The following is an 18,193-nucleotide window of genomic DNA, read 5'->3' on the forward strand; positions in this document are numbered from 1 at the left end:
ACCCGAACTATGAAAGCTAAATATCATTATTTTGTTTATCATACATGCAAAAAGAAAAACACTTGATGACATACCTGGCTATTTCAGGGGCAAAACCGGTAATGTTGTACGTTACAATCGTCCAAACAGTAGAGTCCACCAACGAAATCAGAATGCCAAGAAGAAAAGTGGGAACAGTATACGCCCATGTCGGATGAAATAGTAGGTCCCGCTGCTTATAAATAACCGGAAGTCTCTCTATGACCATAGGTAGTTTAGCAAACGCGTTAAACGTGTTAGTGATCAGACCAAACAAAAGCGCACCAACATATAACGATCGATCATCTTCGTTCCTAGTATTCATGTTACTCTTTAAAAAAACAGTTGCTCCAATAGTTGCTACAATCGTTGTTTGAACAATCTTCGCAACGTACACAACTGAATTTCGCTTCATTAATAGCCATTCCTTTTGAAAACAAGCCTTGAAAAGATCTTTTTTTGGAACCAAGTTTTTGTTGAAGACTAGAGCTGAGTTATGACTCATGTCCTTGTTGTATGAAACTGAGAGTTCGTGTTTTAGACGAAGGCCCACGTGAAATCTTTTGAATAATTCGGAAAATTCAGACACTGAAATGTAATAGTACGGTTTGCTTCTATCGGCCCAATATTGTTCCTGATCCTTTCTTGACGTCACCTTTGATCATTATAGTCGTAAAGGCTTAGATAATGTATAGATTTATTGTTATGTTCATCATACGCATACATGTGTAAAAAAGTTTATACATAAGTTTCACGCTTAAAACCGGCTAAACACTCAAGATTATACGGATTTAGTGTTCTGTAATTAACGAGTTAGTAAGCCTGCGCATTGCGCCGGGGTGTAATAGTTTAAAAAAAAAAGGTAAAATTCTTTTTTTTGGAAAAAGACAAAAATAGCTGACGTTAGGTTACTATTCACATTTTTGTGATGGTGTATAATACCTCTTGCAGAAAGTCAGCATGTCCCTTCCTCTCTGGGCATCTAAATCCCACAAGACTCAAAAAACTCGAGAATATGTTCTCGTGGGCCCTGATAGACAATATGGCCTCGCGATAAGAGGATGATGTCATCAAATAGATCAAAATCTCGGGTGAAGGTTGTAAGAGGGAAATCAAGATTGTGGCCTCCGTCAGGTGCGCAATCTGTTGCAAACACTTGACAATCTGAAACGTTGTTGAACTGTCTAGCCCTGTTTGATGATTTCTAGCCATATCTTCTAGATGTTTCCATTCTAGCCGTAATCTAAATTTTTCTAGATGTTCAAAGAAGCCGGTTGAAGAAGCAAAGTTGGAAACAATTACGGCTAGCCACTTGTTTGACAACTCAGATGGAAGTATTCAAATTGGAAATGATTACGGCTAGCCACCTTTTTATGCGTTCACACTAATCCCGTTCACACTTTTCCAACTCCTCAAATTTTTCCTATAAATAGAGGTGGAAACCTTCATTGTAATGAATTCAGAAAAGTGTAATCACACCTAGTTAGTGTGTGTGAGTTTAAGTATAATCCTAACCAAGAGTGAATACATCCTAGATAGTGGTGAGATTCCTAGTGTGTTAGTTTGAGAGTGTTTTTTTTTGGTTTTTTGAGTTTTGTAATACTCTGTAATCTATTCTTGTGAGTTAGAGTTATTTTCTCTCAAATTTGTGTGTACCAACGTCCAGTCGATCCCCTCTTAATCACAACAAGTGGTATCAGAGCCAGGTTAGAGGCGTTGATAGAGTGTTTGAGTTTTCTGAAGTTTTCAACCCCGTTTGTGTTGAAAAATTATTTGTAAGGTGATAATGTCCACGGAAGAGTCAGGATCATCTTCTGGGGCTATGATTATGCTCACTGCCACCAACTACATGCTGTGGAAACCTCGGATGGAAGATCTCCTCAGCTGTAAGGATTTGTTTGACCCTATTGAATTAAAGGGTACAAATCCTGATTTCGCCAAAGAGAAAGAGTGGAAGAAGTTAAATCGAAAAACTATTGGTCAGATCCATCAATGGATTGATCATAGTGTCTTCCACCATGTTGCACAAGAGACAGACGCATATGTCCTCTGGAAAAAGTTGGAGGACATGTACCAGGCCAAGACTGCTCGGAATAAAGCCCTGTTAATGAGGCGTTTAGTCAACATGAAGCTTAAAAGTGGAACTTCAGTTACCGAGCATACCAGTGAGTTCCAGAGCTTGGTCAACCATTTATCGTCTGTAGAGATGCCGCTTGGCGATGAAGTTCAGGCGCTACTGCTACTTAGTTCTCTTCCCGATAGTTGGGAAACGCTGGTAGTAACACTCAGCAACTCAGCCCCGAATGACAAACTTACCATGTCAATGGTCAAGGATGCCCTATTCAGTGAAGAGGCAAGGAGAAAGGACATGGGCACAGATCAGACCCATGCCTTTGTCACAGAGAATCGGGGGAGACAACAAATAAGTAGCAAAAATAAATGGAGAGGCAGAAGTAAGAGCAGGGCCAGGTCCTCTAATAGCAGAAAATCAATATATAAATGCTATCATTGTGGATTAGAGGGGCATATGAAGAAGAACTGCTACAGATTGAAAGAAGAACAAGGTCAGAGCAGTTCACAATCAAAGAATAAAGGTGGAGAAACATTAGTTACTATCACTGGTGATGTAGCCTATTGTTCAACCCATGATGAGACATGCCTTCATGTCTCACGAGAAGACACGGAATGGGTGGTAGATACTGCAGCTTCCTACCACGTGACTCCATACAAGGAATACTTCATAACATACAAAGCTGGTGACTTTGGAGCTGTGAAGATGGGAAATTCCAGTTCCGCTGAGATTGTCGGAATTGGTGATGTCAAGATAAAGACAAGTTCCGGGAGCATAATCACTCTAAAGGATGTCCACCATGTGCCAGATGTTCGGATGAATCTACTTTCTAGAGTAGCTCTTGACAAACAGGGCTATGATAGTCATTTCAGTAGAGGCACATGGAAATTGTCAATAGGCGCTATGATAGTCGCTTGAGGACACATTTGTGGCACACTGTACAAGACTCATGTGAAGATCTGCACATACAGCATTAATGTTAAAGAAAAGGAGGCTTCACAAAATTTATGGCACCAGAGACTCGGTCACATGAGTGAGAAAGGGTTGTCAACCCTAATAAAGAAGGAGCTTATCAATGTAGACAAGGGCGCTGCACTAAATCCTTGCAATCATTGTCTGTTTGGTAAGCAACATAGAGTCTCGTTTAATTCCTCTTCAAAGAGAAGATCAGAGTTACTCAGTCTGGTGCACTCTGATGTTTGCGGTCCCTTGGAGGTTGAATCAATTGGCGGCAACCGATACTTTCTAACGTTTATCGATGATGCTTCTCGAAAGGTGTGGGTATATTTCTTGCGGACGAAGGACCAGGTTTTCAATTACTTCAAACAGTTCCATGTCATGGTAGAACGTGAGACAGGAAAGAAGTTAAAGTGTCTTCGATTCGACAACGGCGATAAATACTCTTCCAGGCAGTTCGATGCCTATTGCAGATCATATGGTATCCAATATGAGAAGACAGTTCCACGTACCCCTCAACACAATGGTATAGCGGAAAGAATGAACCAAACAATCATGGAACGTGTTCAGAGCATGCTCAGTATAGCTAAGCTGCCAAAGCCATTCTGGGGAGAAGCAGTCAGAGCCGCATGTTACTTGATCAACCGATCTCCATCAGTACCACTAAATTTTGAAGTTCCTGAGAAACTTTGGTCTGGAAAGGATCCATCATACTCTCACTTAAGAGTATTTGGATGTTTTGCGTACACACATGTATCCAAGGAGCTCAGGCAGAAGCTGGATGCAAGGACCACTCCATGCATATTCATAGGCTATGGAGATGAAGAATTTGGATACAGATTATGGGATCCAAAGGAGAAAAAGGTGATCAGAAGTAGGGACGTAGTGTTCCATGAAAGCCAGACAATAGAAGATATTGAAAAGCCCACAATATCTCAGAAGTCAAATGTTGCTGCTCAGGTGCCAGAGGCAATAACTGAATCATTCATGAGAAATGATTATACAGTGCAAGAAGAAATGCCAGAAGTAGAAGATAATGAAGAAAATGACATTGCTGAGCAGGGGGAGCCACAACCCCATCTTCCAGACGTTCCAGGACCATCACAAGGCGAAGATGATGGTAAATCTCCTCAGTATATTCCAGAAGTTCGTAGATCTGAACGAGGTCGGATTTCATCGAGTAGATATCCGGAATCCGAGTACCTTCTACTTACTGAAGATGGAGAATCAGAGAGTTTTCATGAAGCAGTATCTCATAAGGACAAAGAAAAATGGTTGCTCGCAATGCAGAATGGGATGGATTCTCTGCTGAAAAATCAAACTTATGAGATTGTAGAACTTCCACGCGGAAAGAAGGCCCTGAAAAATAAATGGGTGTTCAAGCTGAAAAAGGATGGCAGCGGAAAAGTGGTGAAATACAAAGCACGGCTTATAGTCAAAGGATTTCAACAAAAGAAAGGAATTGACTTTGACGAGATATTTTCACCAGTAGTCAAGATGACTTCAATCAGATTCATATTTGGATTGGTCGCAAGTATGAACTTGGAGCTTGAACAGATGGATGTAAAGACAGTTTTTCTTCATGGAGATTTACATGAAGAAATTTACATGGAGCAGCTAAAAGGTTTTTGAGGTTTCAGGAGATAATCTCGTATGCAAGCTGAAGAAAAGTTTGTACGGTTTAAAGCAGACACCTAGGCAGTGGTACAAGAAGTTTGACTCGTGCATGGTGAGTCAAGGGTACAAGAAAACTGCAGCAGATGAGTGTGTCTACATTCAAAAGTTTTTTGAAGGAAATTTCGTTGCTCTTTTACTATATGTAGATGATATTTTGATCGTAGGGAAAGATGCAACGAAGATCAACCAGCTGGAGAAGGAACTCTCTAAGTCTTTTGACATGAAAGACTTAGGACATGCTCAACAAATTTTGGGAATGCAGATTACCCGAGATAGGAATAATAGAAGGTTATGGCTATCTCAGGAGAAGTATATTGAACGAGTCCTTTCACGATTCAATATGAACAATGCCAAACCTGTTAGCATTCCATTAGCCAACCATTTCAAGTTAAGTAAAAGATCATGTCCCTCATCCATGGAAGAGATCGGGGAGATGTCATCAATACCATATTCTTCAGCGATTGGAAGTTTGATGTATGCAATGGTGTGTACGAGGCCTGATATTGCTCACGCAGTGGGAACATTGAGTCGTTTTCTCTCTAACCCCAGGAAAGAGCATTGGAATGCGGTAAAATGGATTCTCAGATATCTTAAAGGTACAACGAAGATATGTCTTTGTTACGGGGGAGCTGATCCAATCTTGGAAGGCTATACGGATGCTGATATGGCTGGAGATCCTGATAGTAGAAAATCTACTTCAGGATTCATTTACACTTTTACAGGAGGAGCTGTTTCATGGCAATCAAGACTACAGAAGTGTGTTGCATTATCCACAACCGAAGCAGAATATATTGCTGCCGCAGAAGCTGGAAAAAAAATGTTGTGGTTAAAGCGCTATCTACAAGAATTTGGAATCAAGCAAAAGGAGTACAAGGTACATTGTGACAGTCAGAGTGCTCTAGATTTGAGCAAGAACTCCATGTACCATTCCCGTACAAAAAATATTGATATCCGCTATCATTGGATACGAGAGGTAATTGATCAACAACTGTTGAGACTAGTGAAGATCCATACAAAGGAGAATCCCGCGGATATGTTAACAAAGGTGGTGACTCGAGAGAAGTTAGAGTTATGCAGAGACATAACCGGAATGTTTTCTATGGATACGTCTGGAGGGGGAGAATTGATGATTTCCAGCCGTTTCTAGATGTTTCCATTCTAGCCGTAATATAGATTTTTCTAGATGTTCAAAGAAGCCGGTTGAAGAAGCAAAGTTAGAAACAATTACGGCTAGTCACTTGTTTGAATACTCATATAGAAGTATTCAAATTGGAAACGATTACGGCTAGCCACCTTTTTATGCATTCACACCAATCCCGTTCACACTTTTCCACCTCCTCAAATTTTTCCTATAAATAGAGGTGGAAACCTTCATTGTAATGAATTCAGAAAAGTGTAATCACACCTAGTTAGTGTGTGTGAGTTTAAGTATAATCCTAACCAAGAGTGAATACATCCTAGATAGTGGTGAGATTCCTAGTGTGTTAGTTTGAGAGTGTTTTTTTTTTTTTTTTGAGTTTTGTAATACTCTGTAATCTATTCTTGTGAGTAATAGAGTTATTTTCTCTCAAATTTGTGTGTACCAACGTCCAGTCGATCCCCTCTTAATCACAACACTGTTGATATATCATCCATGAAGAGCATTTTTGTCGGTCCCACCATCATCTCTCCTGTTTTGTTACCCATCATAAAGTTAGTTAAAGAATATAGTAAGAAAAATTAGTTCAAATAACTCAGGTCTTAATTATTAATTATTTAGTGTAGAGAAATTGTATGTCATTGTATAGTTATAAGTACCAACACATTTGTTGTTGTTACAAAACTTTTACGTATACATTTGAAATACATTAAAAAAATAAAAAAGAGAAAGAAATGTAACCTGTTGTCACGCGCTTTTTTTGTCCTCCCGATATCCCTCTAATCATTTCGTTCCCAATAATGGCGTTTTGGCATACGTCAAGTCCCAATATCTAATGATTTAGTCAAGATGTTTTTCAAAAATGTATTTGAATATAAAATTTGAAATCAGTGCCGTCCTGTCAAATTTATGAGCCCCATGCGATAAATAGAAGTGGGCCCTTATATACACAAACTTTTCAATTACATAATAATAAAGTATAATATTACTAATAAAGTCATAATTACCATGATCAATCAAAATAACGAACGTAGAAAACGAAGTATCAAATTCAATAGAAAGTGTAGCATTTGTTAGACGGATTAATAACTTAGCCCATATTATTTATATATTGTTAGCTGTGTTCTATAAGGGCCTATTATCCTAGTCCATTAGGTTATTATCTAGATGGTTATTTATATTGTACCGGTTCTATATCTGTATGCATAAGAAACTCATATCAATAAATCACGTATTTTGGGTTTTACATGGTATTAGAGCAAAAACCTACAATCACTAAACCCTAAGAATTGCTGCCGCTATCACCTTCCGCTGTATCTAATCGCTCAAACAAGGCATCCACAAAATAAATTATTGTTATCTTTCTTCATCCTTTTGTGTGATTGAAAAGAAGTCAAAGAAATCACAAAAGTAAAAAAAAAAGGTAGCCGCCCTTTCCATTGCTTTTTAATTTCTATTTGTGTAGAGTGAACAATTATTGTTCTTTTACATTTTATTCTAATTCGGATTTGTCTAGTGTGTATAGTCCCAAGTACTATTGCACGTGAAGAGCCACAAAAGATTTTTTCTTTATTTTTTTCCCATTATTTAAACCACCACATCGATTCATTATTAGTTGCTGTCCAAATACACCAAATGTCATACCTACATAATAGGTTATTAGGTAACACTGAAGCTCATCTCTTGAATATTATTCAAGCTCAGCATCAACAAATAGCTAATTTTTGTCAAACTCATGATGTAACGACCCTGGATTTTCCAACTTTTACTTATTAATATTTATTATTAATACTTGTGATTTAACGAATGTATGTTATTACATTTACTTGTTACCATAATTGATCATACATGACTTTAAATGCCTGAAACGTCTTTGTGACACACGTACGTTACACGAATAATATCTTCGGGTATTATTTACATTGATGATTAAGTTTTATTAATCATTTTTAATTAACTATGGATACTAGTTAATTACTTGGGCTTTAATTAGATTAACTTATTAATTAATGGAACTTGGGCTTTTATTAGTGATTAGTGGGCTTAGAAGCCCACCCTACATCTTTAAAGGATTATTTAGCCCATTACTTGCATGTAAGTATCACATTAAGGATTAACTAGATAGTTTAACACTTATGGAATCTAGTTACATGTTACTTACCATGTAAACATCCTTAATAACCAACTTTTTGAGTCAATTACATGCATGAACTAGTGGGCACTTCCCCCCTCCCCTTTTTGATGCAAACCGTCGACTTTTGTAAGGAAGGGGGAGAGTTTTGTTTCAAATTTTGTTCACTTATCTACTAGTATTCTCAACTTACTCTTTCACTTTTACACACACACAAAAAATACTTGCATTTTTCTATCATTTTCTCTCCTTTCTTGTAAGTAACTTGAAGCTTTTTCTTCTCTTCTTTTCTTTGAAAAATAGAAGCATATACACCCTTTATCATCATTCTTTTGCTTGTTAATACTTGTTCACATTTGTTAATTAATTACTTGTAGTTGTTTGTTGTTCACTTACTAATTATTAAGAATCAAACTTGTTAGTTTGATTCTTCATTTATCTTGTTCATAACAAGAACATACAAGAACTAAACTCTCTAGTTTATGTTCTACATTTAATGTTTGAAAGATTGTAAGTTCATATGTTGTAAAATCATACTTGTAATTCATGTTTGTAAACTTAAAGTTTACTTTCTTAAAGATCAAGACTTTGGCTTGAATCTTTAAAGTATGAACAACAATGAACTAATTACTTGTTTATTTAGTTTATTATTTCATTCTTGCACTTTTAAATTCATGATTCAAGTTGTTGTTGGCCAAGCGTTACTAGTTAACTTTGATCTCATTTTTCTTGAACAAAAGTTAACTTTAAAAGTTCAAGAACATAGAAGTATAACTTTCTAGTTATAACTTCAAATACTTATGTAAGATCTAAGTTTATATAGCTTATGGTCTTCTAACTTTGTCATAATCAAGAGCTTATGAGCTTACATACACTTTACAAGATGATAATCTAAGTTTTGTAACTTATGGTTTCATTAAAGTAAAGATTCAAGTATTATTACTTAAGATTTAACTTAACAACTTTAGATCTAGACTTTTGAGTCTTGGATCTTCAAGATCTAACTAAGAACTATGTTCTACAACTTAAGATCTTGATTAGTTAGTTTACTTTCAAGTTTGTAGTACAATATTACTTTTATAGTTCATGTATGTGTTAAATCTAAGACTTTGATGTAACTTTGGTTCATCAAACTACATACAACACTTAATTGAGTTGTGCTACATGTCTTAGACTTACACAAGTGTTATGATGGTGAAACCTTGGTTAAGATGATGCAAACACATCAACGAGTTGTACACTTGAAGCTATATGCATCAAGGATGAGAACCGTGAATAGCATCGAGCACCAAGAACCCACCGGACCTACTGTTTTACTATTTATGGGTCTGATCAGTATGACCTGGGCTACTGTAAAGATTATTTTCAGTTATATCTGTTCGAGTATATAACTTTTCATTTAGGACTCGTCTTAATCCGAGTTACGGTTTAGGATTTATGGCCCTCCGATCGTCACTATGTCCTTTTAACGTTGTGCTGAAAATTCTGACCTACTCGCACTTAGACCGTCGCCACGGTCAAACGAAGACGATTTTGCTTCTGGGATTTTTACCACAACTAAAGGACTCATATACGGAGCCATGGCCACTGGTCTCACCTTATTTCAGTAGGTATAGTGGCCGTGGTGACTGACCGAACTCAGCCTTTGTTTTAAACTCTTTTCATGAACGAAACTTACTTTACACCTTTTGTTTGATGATGAATGATGATGACCTTTAAGACCTAATTTACTGACATTTAAACCTATTCAGAGGATTTACTGACTTAGTACTATTTGAGTTTGGTTGAGGACTTTCCGGACCTACGTACTTGCTTATTTCCCGACTCGACTTTACTACTACTTTACCACTGTGAGTTATAGCATCCCTTTTTACTTTAACTATTTTGGGAACTGAGAATACATGCGCATTTTACGTTTTACATACTAGGCACGAGTACTTAAACTTTATATATGTGTGGGTTATACAACGGCATAAACATTCCCTTTAGCTCGGTAACGTTTAGTCATTGATTTTTGAACCGGTGAACGCGAATCTTAGATATGGATCCATAGGGTTTGACATCCCCACTCGGGCTAGTCGCGCTAGCATTTAATGAGTGTTTAATACTTCGTAAACATACGCACTTTCCAAGTGTACTTTCAGGGGGTATAAACGTTAAGTTAGTTACCTAGTGCCCACGGTTAAACATATACTTTATCATACTGTTTTGAAACGCTCTTTGTAACACTGAAATCTCGTGGCCTACCTTACATACTGTTATACTTAAACTATAGCTCACCAACCTTTGTGTTGATGTTTTTAAGCATGTTTTTCTCAGGTGCTTAAGGTTGCTTCCGCTGTGTACTAGTCTTGCTGTAGACACCCGCTGCTCTAGAGTTATCATCGCATGAACTGTTTATCTTGCATTCATAACTTTAATACTTTTGAACAATGATTTGTAATGACCTAAGGGTCACGTACTACTACTATTTGCTTTTGTTCATTGAACCATACTTTTGATTGTAAAACATTTGACGTTGGTTATGACGTCACCTTTTATCAGGAATGCAAACTTGTTTTGAAAACGCATATAGTGTTTGACCTTGTAATGATCCTGTTGTTGATGATTCGTACACGATGGTTTTGTACGGGGCATCACATTTGGTATCAGTGCATTGGTTGTAGGGAATTAGGTTGCATTAGTGAGTCTAAGACCGACCCGAATAGGATTCACTAATAGGACTAATCTACAACTTGCTAGTTTACTTGTTTCCGCTGAACTTACTGCATGCTGCTGCTTACTTTTACTGCTATATGCCGTATGCTATTACATGATTTCACTACTGCATGCTATTATCTGCTTTCGATTGCATGATACTTGTCGTTATTGCCATGCTACTTACTGTTACACATGATTTATACTGTTGTAGTTACTTGGCCTAATACGTGCTTGCTTTATGACTTACTGACATGGAAAATTTATTTTTCCTTGTTCAAATGTCGGAAATTCCACCTGCTATCATTTTGGGCAGTTCAGACACTCCAGCCATTTCACCTGCCACTGTTGCCGATCCACCGATCCCGTCGGCGACACCCTCTAGTAACTTAGGTGCTTCATCTTCCGGAGCTAGCAGCCATGCGCCTACCCCAGTGAGTACTGCAGACGGAGCCCAGGACCTCCCGGAGACTCCAGCTCCACCTGCCCCAGTACCTCAGGAGCTACAACATCATCCCGTTGGTGTTGTGATTCCTGAGGAATTTGGGGAAGGTCCATTCCGTAACCAGTATCGCCATTGGTGCCGATGCGCTCTTGATGGATGACTCGTGCCGATCCCGCCTTTTAGATACCGACAGATGATGGCCGCCCGAGGAGAGCCAGTACAACCACCCGTGCCGCCACCTCTATACGATTCAGATGACCCTTCATCCAACGACTCATCCACAGACGACTCTAGTGACGATGACTCCAACGAGGAGGACCTTGATGAAGCACCTGTTCAGCCACCCTCCACCCCGCCGAAGAAGCGTTACCGTTTCGACGGCACCATTATTCTGGGGATCAACGGAGGTCGAGCATTCACTGATGCATTTGGTCGGCGTTATAGGGTTACTGCCCGTAAGCGGCTTGTGCCGTATCCTGCAGATCCCTTCATCCATAAGCCTTACCGCCTCGCAGCCTCTACTCCTGGAGCCGGACCGTCAGCACCACCATCTCCACCAGCACCACCCGTGATGACTACACCGCCAGCCCCACCCACTCCCTCTGTCGAGGCACTGATGAGGGAGGTGGAAATCCTCCGTGCTAGGGTAACTGAGCTCGAGGACCAGATGTCTCATGTATTAGACATCCTACACCCACCTTCACCGTAGGACTTTTGTAGTAGATTTCATTGTGTAATCTAGTTGTAGTTTTATGTTTCACTTATGTATTGTACGAAACTGTGCGAATGTATGCAACTTATTATTAATGAATGGAACTTTGCATTATTTAATTCTTGCACGGTGTTCTATTTACGTTACTGTATGATTCTATGGTATTTGTACCTAGATGCGTTACTTAATAAACATATGATGTGTTGATTCCGTGTTGGTTACATATACTGTATTATTACTATTTGGATACTGGATTTTGACTTGAGTCAAAATTTTTGTTTAGAACATCATGGCCAACGGACGATCAACACCTACCGCAGCCCAAATCGAGGATATGATCAATGAGCGAGTCACCGCAGCTTTAGCAGAAAGAAACCGCCAAGCTCCACCGCCACCGCCACCGGTTATTCAGCCGGTTCGTAACGGGTGTATGTACAAAGAGTTCCAAAGCTGCAAACCACACAACTTCAGTGGAACAGAGGGGCCGGTTGGTCTCACTAGATGGTTCGAGAAGTTAGAATCTGTGTTTCGAGTTAGTAACTGTTCAGAGGAGAATAAGACCAAGTTTGCTTCATTCACGCTGTCTGACGGCGCACTAACGTGGTGGAACACATTGGCTCAAGAAAAGGGTATCGATGAGGCGTTTGCTACCCCATGGGAGGAGTTCAAAGGGGCCCTGATTGAGGAATATTGCCCTAGGACCGAGATCCAGAAGATGGAGATGGAATTTATGTAGTTAAAGGCCGTTGGGAACGACCTTGATAGTTACAACTGGAGGTTTTTGGAATTAGCCCTGATGTGTCCGACAATGGTCACCCCAGAATTCAATCGTATGGAAAAGTACTTCTGGGGACTTCCTAAGAACATTAAGGGAAACGTCACCTCGTCCAAGCCACCCAATGTCCCAGAAGCGATGCGCATGGTGCATACTTTAATGAATCAAATTATCATCGATGAATCGGAGAAGGCTAAGTTTGAAGCAGGTAGTAGTGAGAAGCGCAAACGGGATAACAACAAGGGAAGGACCTATGATCAAAACCCGGCAAAACGACATGAGGGTTTCAGAGGAAACAACAATGGTGGAAACCCCTATCCGAACACCAACTCAAACCCCAACTACAAGGAAACCTTACCACAATGCAAGCGGTGATAGAAGCACCATACTGGGTATTGTAACGTTGTTTGTGAAAAGTGCCAACGGACTGGATGTTGGAAATATGTTCTCGGGTTGGCTAACGGTACACCCGTGGTTTGACCGTGGTACATATATTCCGAAGGTATGCCCATGACATTAAATAATATAAAGTCCATGTATCCTATTCGGTCACACACAAAGGCCAATCGTAAATTGTTTGATATACCTTCTAATCGGGAATTAATTTATTAATCATTAGTTAATGGTTTAATAAATTAAATAAGTTTTGAGATTTAATAAATTTAATAAATAAAAGAAAGAAGCATGCTTACCTAAAAATCAATGCTCACATAGAAAGAATGCATCTTGTTTTGACCAATACAGAGCATCTCAATGCTCACATAGAAAAACCAAAATAAAATAAAAAAAATTAGCATGCTTGTTTTGTTCTTAAAATAGCCGATGCTACAATCTCAAAAGCCCCACTCCCATTATTCTCTTTTATTACCTTTGACCAAGAAAATCCAATAAGACTTGTATGTTTTTTTTCTTCGGTGGTCTTTAACACAAGAAGAAAGAATAGTACTTGAGGGTCAAGATAGAAAAACACTTTGCAAGTTTTCTTTCTGTGGTCTTTAAAACAAAAGAGAAGAAAAGGTTTTGTAAAAATAGAAGGTATATATCAAAACAAGGTTGGAACTTTGGGTGTCTACCGTTTAGAGGAACTCTTCTTCGGGTTCTCCACAACAATCTTCAAAGACTACAAAGGTTGTAATCTTATCCTTCTCTTGTTCGATTTATATTTTGTTTGCTAAAAGTTTTGTACATGGGTCCTTGGGAGAGTATGATTTTGTAAAATTTTAAAATGCTTCCGCTCACTATTTTTGTATCATACTCCAACAAGTGGTATCCGAGCCATCTTGTACAAATTTTAGCAAACCTTTCTTATGATAATCGTTTTGATGAATGTGTATGCATGATACTTGGAGATGATTATGCATAACGAACATGCAAAACTATTATCATGATTTGCGTTTTTATGTTTCCTAAATAATATTTGAATCTTGGGTTTTGGCAAAATGTTAAATGGTTAATCTCATTTTAAAAGTTTTTTTTCAGCTTGAACAGTCTGTCTTTCTTGGGCTGTTTCGAGACTTTAAACTCCATATTTTCGTATGAGGCCAATTGCATTTGAAAGATAACTGAAAGAACTTAAATTTGAAAAAAAAAATTCATCGAAAACGGATTAGAAATGAGTAAGATATGACCATTTAAAGTTGATGTATGAATCTGCCAAAATTAATTCCGAAAATTAAAAAATGTAACTTGCATGTTGATTATTAAAGATTCAATGTTTAGGAAAATAAAGTACATGAATTCTTTTCATGTTTTACATGAAATGAGAAAATTAAAATTGTTAATTTTAGACTTTATGCTTGGTTAAAGTGAATAAATCTCCAACATGTTTTGATTCACTTAATATGTTTGTTTGGATGGTTTTGGCATGAAAACCATACTTACAAAATATGAAGTGGGTTTACATGCATACATAAGTTATGTAAACAAGGATTGATTATTTTGTGTGCCATTAAGTGTTGTTTAAATCAATCCTTATCGAAACATGTTTCATAAAAATGGATATTTGGCACTCCATTTGCTTTGTATATGATTGTTGTATGAAATCGGTAGTATTTGCCTCAATAGACCCTTGTGTGGATGTTTGGTTGTATGATTTAATTTATTATTTATTCGGGATGAATGTAATAATTTATTAAACGGCTTGCATGTCGTGTTTATTATTTATTCGGGTTGAATGTAATAATTTATTAAACGACTTGCATGTCGTCTTTCTATTTATATTGTATTTGTAATAGTATAGGAAATAGAATAGTTTTTTTTATTTTATAAGATAATGCAACCAAGAATGGAATCAAGAAGACGATGTTCACAAGGCGGCCCATCCGAGCATATAATGGAGATGGCGGTTTTAGTGGGAGCCAATTCTCACACAAGGTTATGTCCCTAGTTGACCATGTTTTTCCGTGTGTTGGCTCACCGGAAAAACGCATAGGACTCGAGGCATACTACCGATATTTGCGTGTCATGATTATTATTGTTTTATTATTTGTCTATGCTATGCTAGCTAGAAAATGTTTTAAAAACAAAAGGACAATAATCATATAAAATGGTTTGGTTAAAATTAGTTTAACAAACGCAACACGCAATACATAATTAGCAAATGTTTTAAAATGGTATAAACTACTTTTGCTAAAAGAAGACAAAAACCCGTTTTAAATGTAAACTTTATGCTATCCATGAGTAGTACACACATCCGAACCTTCTACCTATTAGAGTTCGCGATACCCGAGAGTCTTGGGCCGGATTTTAATTGGGTGTTGGGAAGGGTGAGGTGAATTTCGCGATACCCGAGAGTCTTGGGCCGGATTTCACGTGTATCTATCACGGACGGTTTACAATCTGAAATCGTGGTTCGCGGCAAACCCGCCACGAGGAAGGATTTGCGTAGAAGGGATTAAACATGCCAAGTGAAATAATTGATTATCACTAAATCCCGCAGAACCTAAGAATTTCATAATGGATGAAATTGGTAATATAGTTACCTACCTAAATAGCTTATGATTGGCGATCCGCGGCAAACCCGTCGTTACCATAAGTGAAATATGGATCTTAGCCTTGTTAATTATAATTGTTAAAATTTTGAACACACTTGGGTAATTATTTTAACAAGGATTAAACATATCAAAACTAACTAATACAACTTACTTTAAAAAAAATATGACAGATGTCTGCAACAAACACAAATCCTACTCCGTCATCAATCACTAATTTCTGCCTTAAAGGGCTCCTCGAAAAGGACAAGCTTACGGGCTTGAACTACATGGACTGGCTTCGCAACCTAAGAATTGCTCTTAGGATGGAAGGAAAGATCAGGGCAATTGAGGAACCCTTACCGGCAGAACCCGGATCGAGAGCTACTCAAGCGGCTAGGGACGAGTTTGAAAAACGTCGTTCCGAGTCTAATGAGGTAGCATGCTTGATGTTGGCGACCATGTCTCCGGAGCTCCAAAAGGGCATGGAGAGCTTAGGGTCGTATGACATGCTTAACCAACTCAAGGACATGTTCCAACAACAAGCAAAGCAAGAAAGGTTTGACACCGTGAAAGCTCTCGTATCTTGCAAAATGGCAACGGGAAGTAGTGTTAGTGTCCATGTACTACAAATGAAAGGGTACATAGACCGGCTGGAGCGCCTTGGTTTTTCCATAAGTCAGGAGCTTGCAACGGATTTTATCCTGAACTCGCTGACTAGTGCATATGAAGGATTCATTATGAACTATAATATGAACAATATGGAGAAAACAATCATGGAGCTCCATGGCATGTTGAAAACTGCTGAGGCTAACATGGCCAAAGCTAAACCCGCAACTACCGTCCTATCCATTCGTGAAGGTGGGATCAAGAAGAAGAAAAACAAAACAAAGAGCAAGAACAAGGGCAAGGGTAAGGTTGGCACGTCCAACTTCAAACCTAAACCTAAGGGCATTGCTAACTCTTCTACTTCAAAGATCCCGCAAACCAAGTCTCCTGAAGAAGCAATATGCTTTCATTGTGGGGAAAAAGGACACTGGAGGCGCAATTGTACTAAGTACTTGAAGGAACTTAATGAACTACGGGCTAAGGGAATCGCCCTACCTTCAGGTTTGTTCATGATTGAACTAAACAATACTACTATTTCTAATTCCTGGGTATTGGACACAGGATGTGGTACTCACATTTGTACTAATGTGCAGGGACTCACAAGAAGTAGGAAGCTGAAGACCGGAGAGCTTAATCTAATCATGGGGAATAAGAATGTTGCCTCTGTTGACATGATTGGAGAATACAAGCTTTCTTTTGATTCTGGTTTATGTATTGTTTTATCTAATGTTTGCTACAGTGCCGAAATGGCAAGAAACATTATATCTTTTGATGCTTTATTTAATAATGGTTTTAATTTTAGTTTTGATAATGGATCAATACTTGTTCACAAAAATGGGATGTTTTATTTCAAGGCTAGTCCTTGTAAAGGCATCTTAGAAACCACAGCAAAGCTAAATGATAGTTCAATCTATAATGTTGATTCATCCAAAGATGGTTTGGATAAAACGTATCTATGGCATTGTCGTTTAGGCCACATAAACAAGAAACGCATAGCCAAACTCCAGTCAGATGGAATTCTAGAATCATTTGATATAATATCATATGATGAATGCGAATCTTGCTTATCAGGAAAAATGACAAAGGCACCTTTCACAGGAAACTGTGAACGGGCAAAGGATCTGTTAGGATTGGTACACACTGATGTGTGCGGTCCGTTCAGATCGCCTACTAGACACCAGGAACGATACTTCGTTACATTTACTGATGACTTCAGTAGATATGGTTATGTTTATTTAATTAAACAAAAGTCTGAAACTTTGGGAGTGTTCAAGGCATACCAAAACGAAGTAGAAAATCAACTGAACAAAAGAATTAAGATTCTCCGATCTGATAGAGGTGGTGAATATCTTAATGACGAATTTTGTAGCGACCCCGACAAATCGTCAAGTGACGGCGTCGGCTACGTGGGTCCCATTACCTGATTATAAGTCTTTAAGATAACGTTTGACCAAAATATGTCGTCTTCATTTCAAAATAAAGATTGTTTCAAAGTTTACAAGAATTGTTCAACCAAAGTTAAGTTACAACGTTATAAGTACGATTGAAATCTAGGCGACACGGTTTAAAGTAAAGTCAAAAGACGCTCCATGAAATGCATGTATACTCGACATCGGATGCAAGTATCAATTAGTAAGCGGAAGCATGTTTCACATATCGTGCAAGACCTGAGAAAAACATAGAAATCTGTCAACGAAAACGTTGGTGAAATCATAGGTTTAAGTAAGTAAGTACAAGTGAACCACAAGGTTTGCATCAATGAAATAATAGTAATACATTCCAAAAGTTTGTTTCACGAGCACCCAATTATCAAAGCTTAACATTCCTTCCATTGTATACCCCATCACTTAGTGCTAGAACAAACACTGATTCTCGAAAATATATTTCATCCGTAGACGGTAGCGAACCGTCAAAGATGAGGGTTGTCAACCCATATGGCCATATAACATAAGTTCTCGCTTACACCCGGCAAGTGTAACTAATGATAATCGAAT

The 18,193-nt window shown here is 38.2% G+C and overlaps 1 pseudogene; it reads right to left on the bottom strand.

Annotated features, from left to right (window-relative positions):
• LOC139874897 (ABC transporter G family member 29-like) overlaps positions 1-18,193 on the bottom strand; it is a 155,546-nt pseudogene that overhangs the window by 82,394 nt on the left and 54,959 nt on the right.

This window comes from Rutidosis leptorrhynchoides, chromosome 11 (genome assembly GCF_046630445.1).
Source record: "Rutidosis leptorrhynchoides isolate AG116_Rl617_1_P2 chromosome 11, CSIRO_AGI_Rlap_v1, whole genome shotgun sequence".
Lineage (NCBI taxonomy): Eukaryota > Viridiplantae > Streptophyta > Magnoliopsida > Asterales > Asteraceae > Rutidosis > Rutidosis leptorrhynchoides.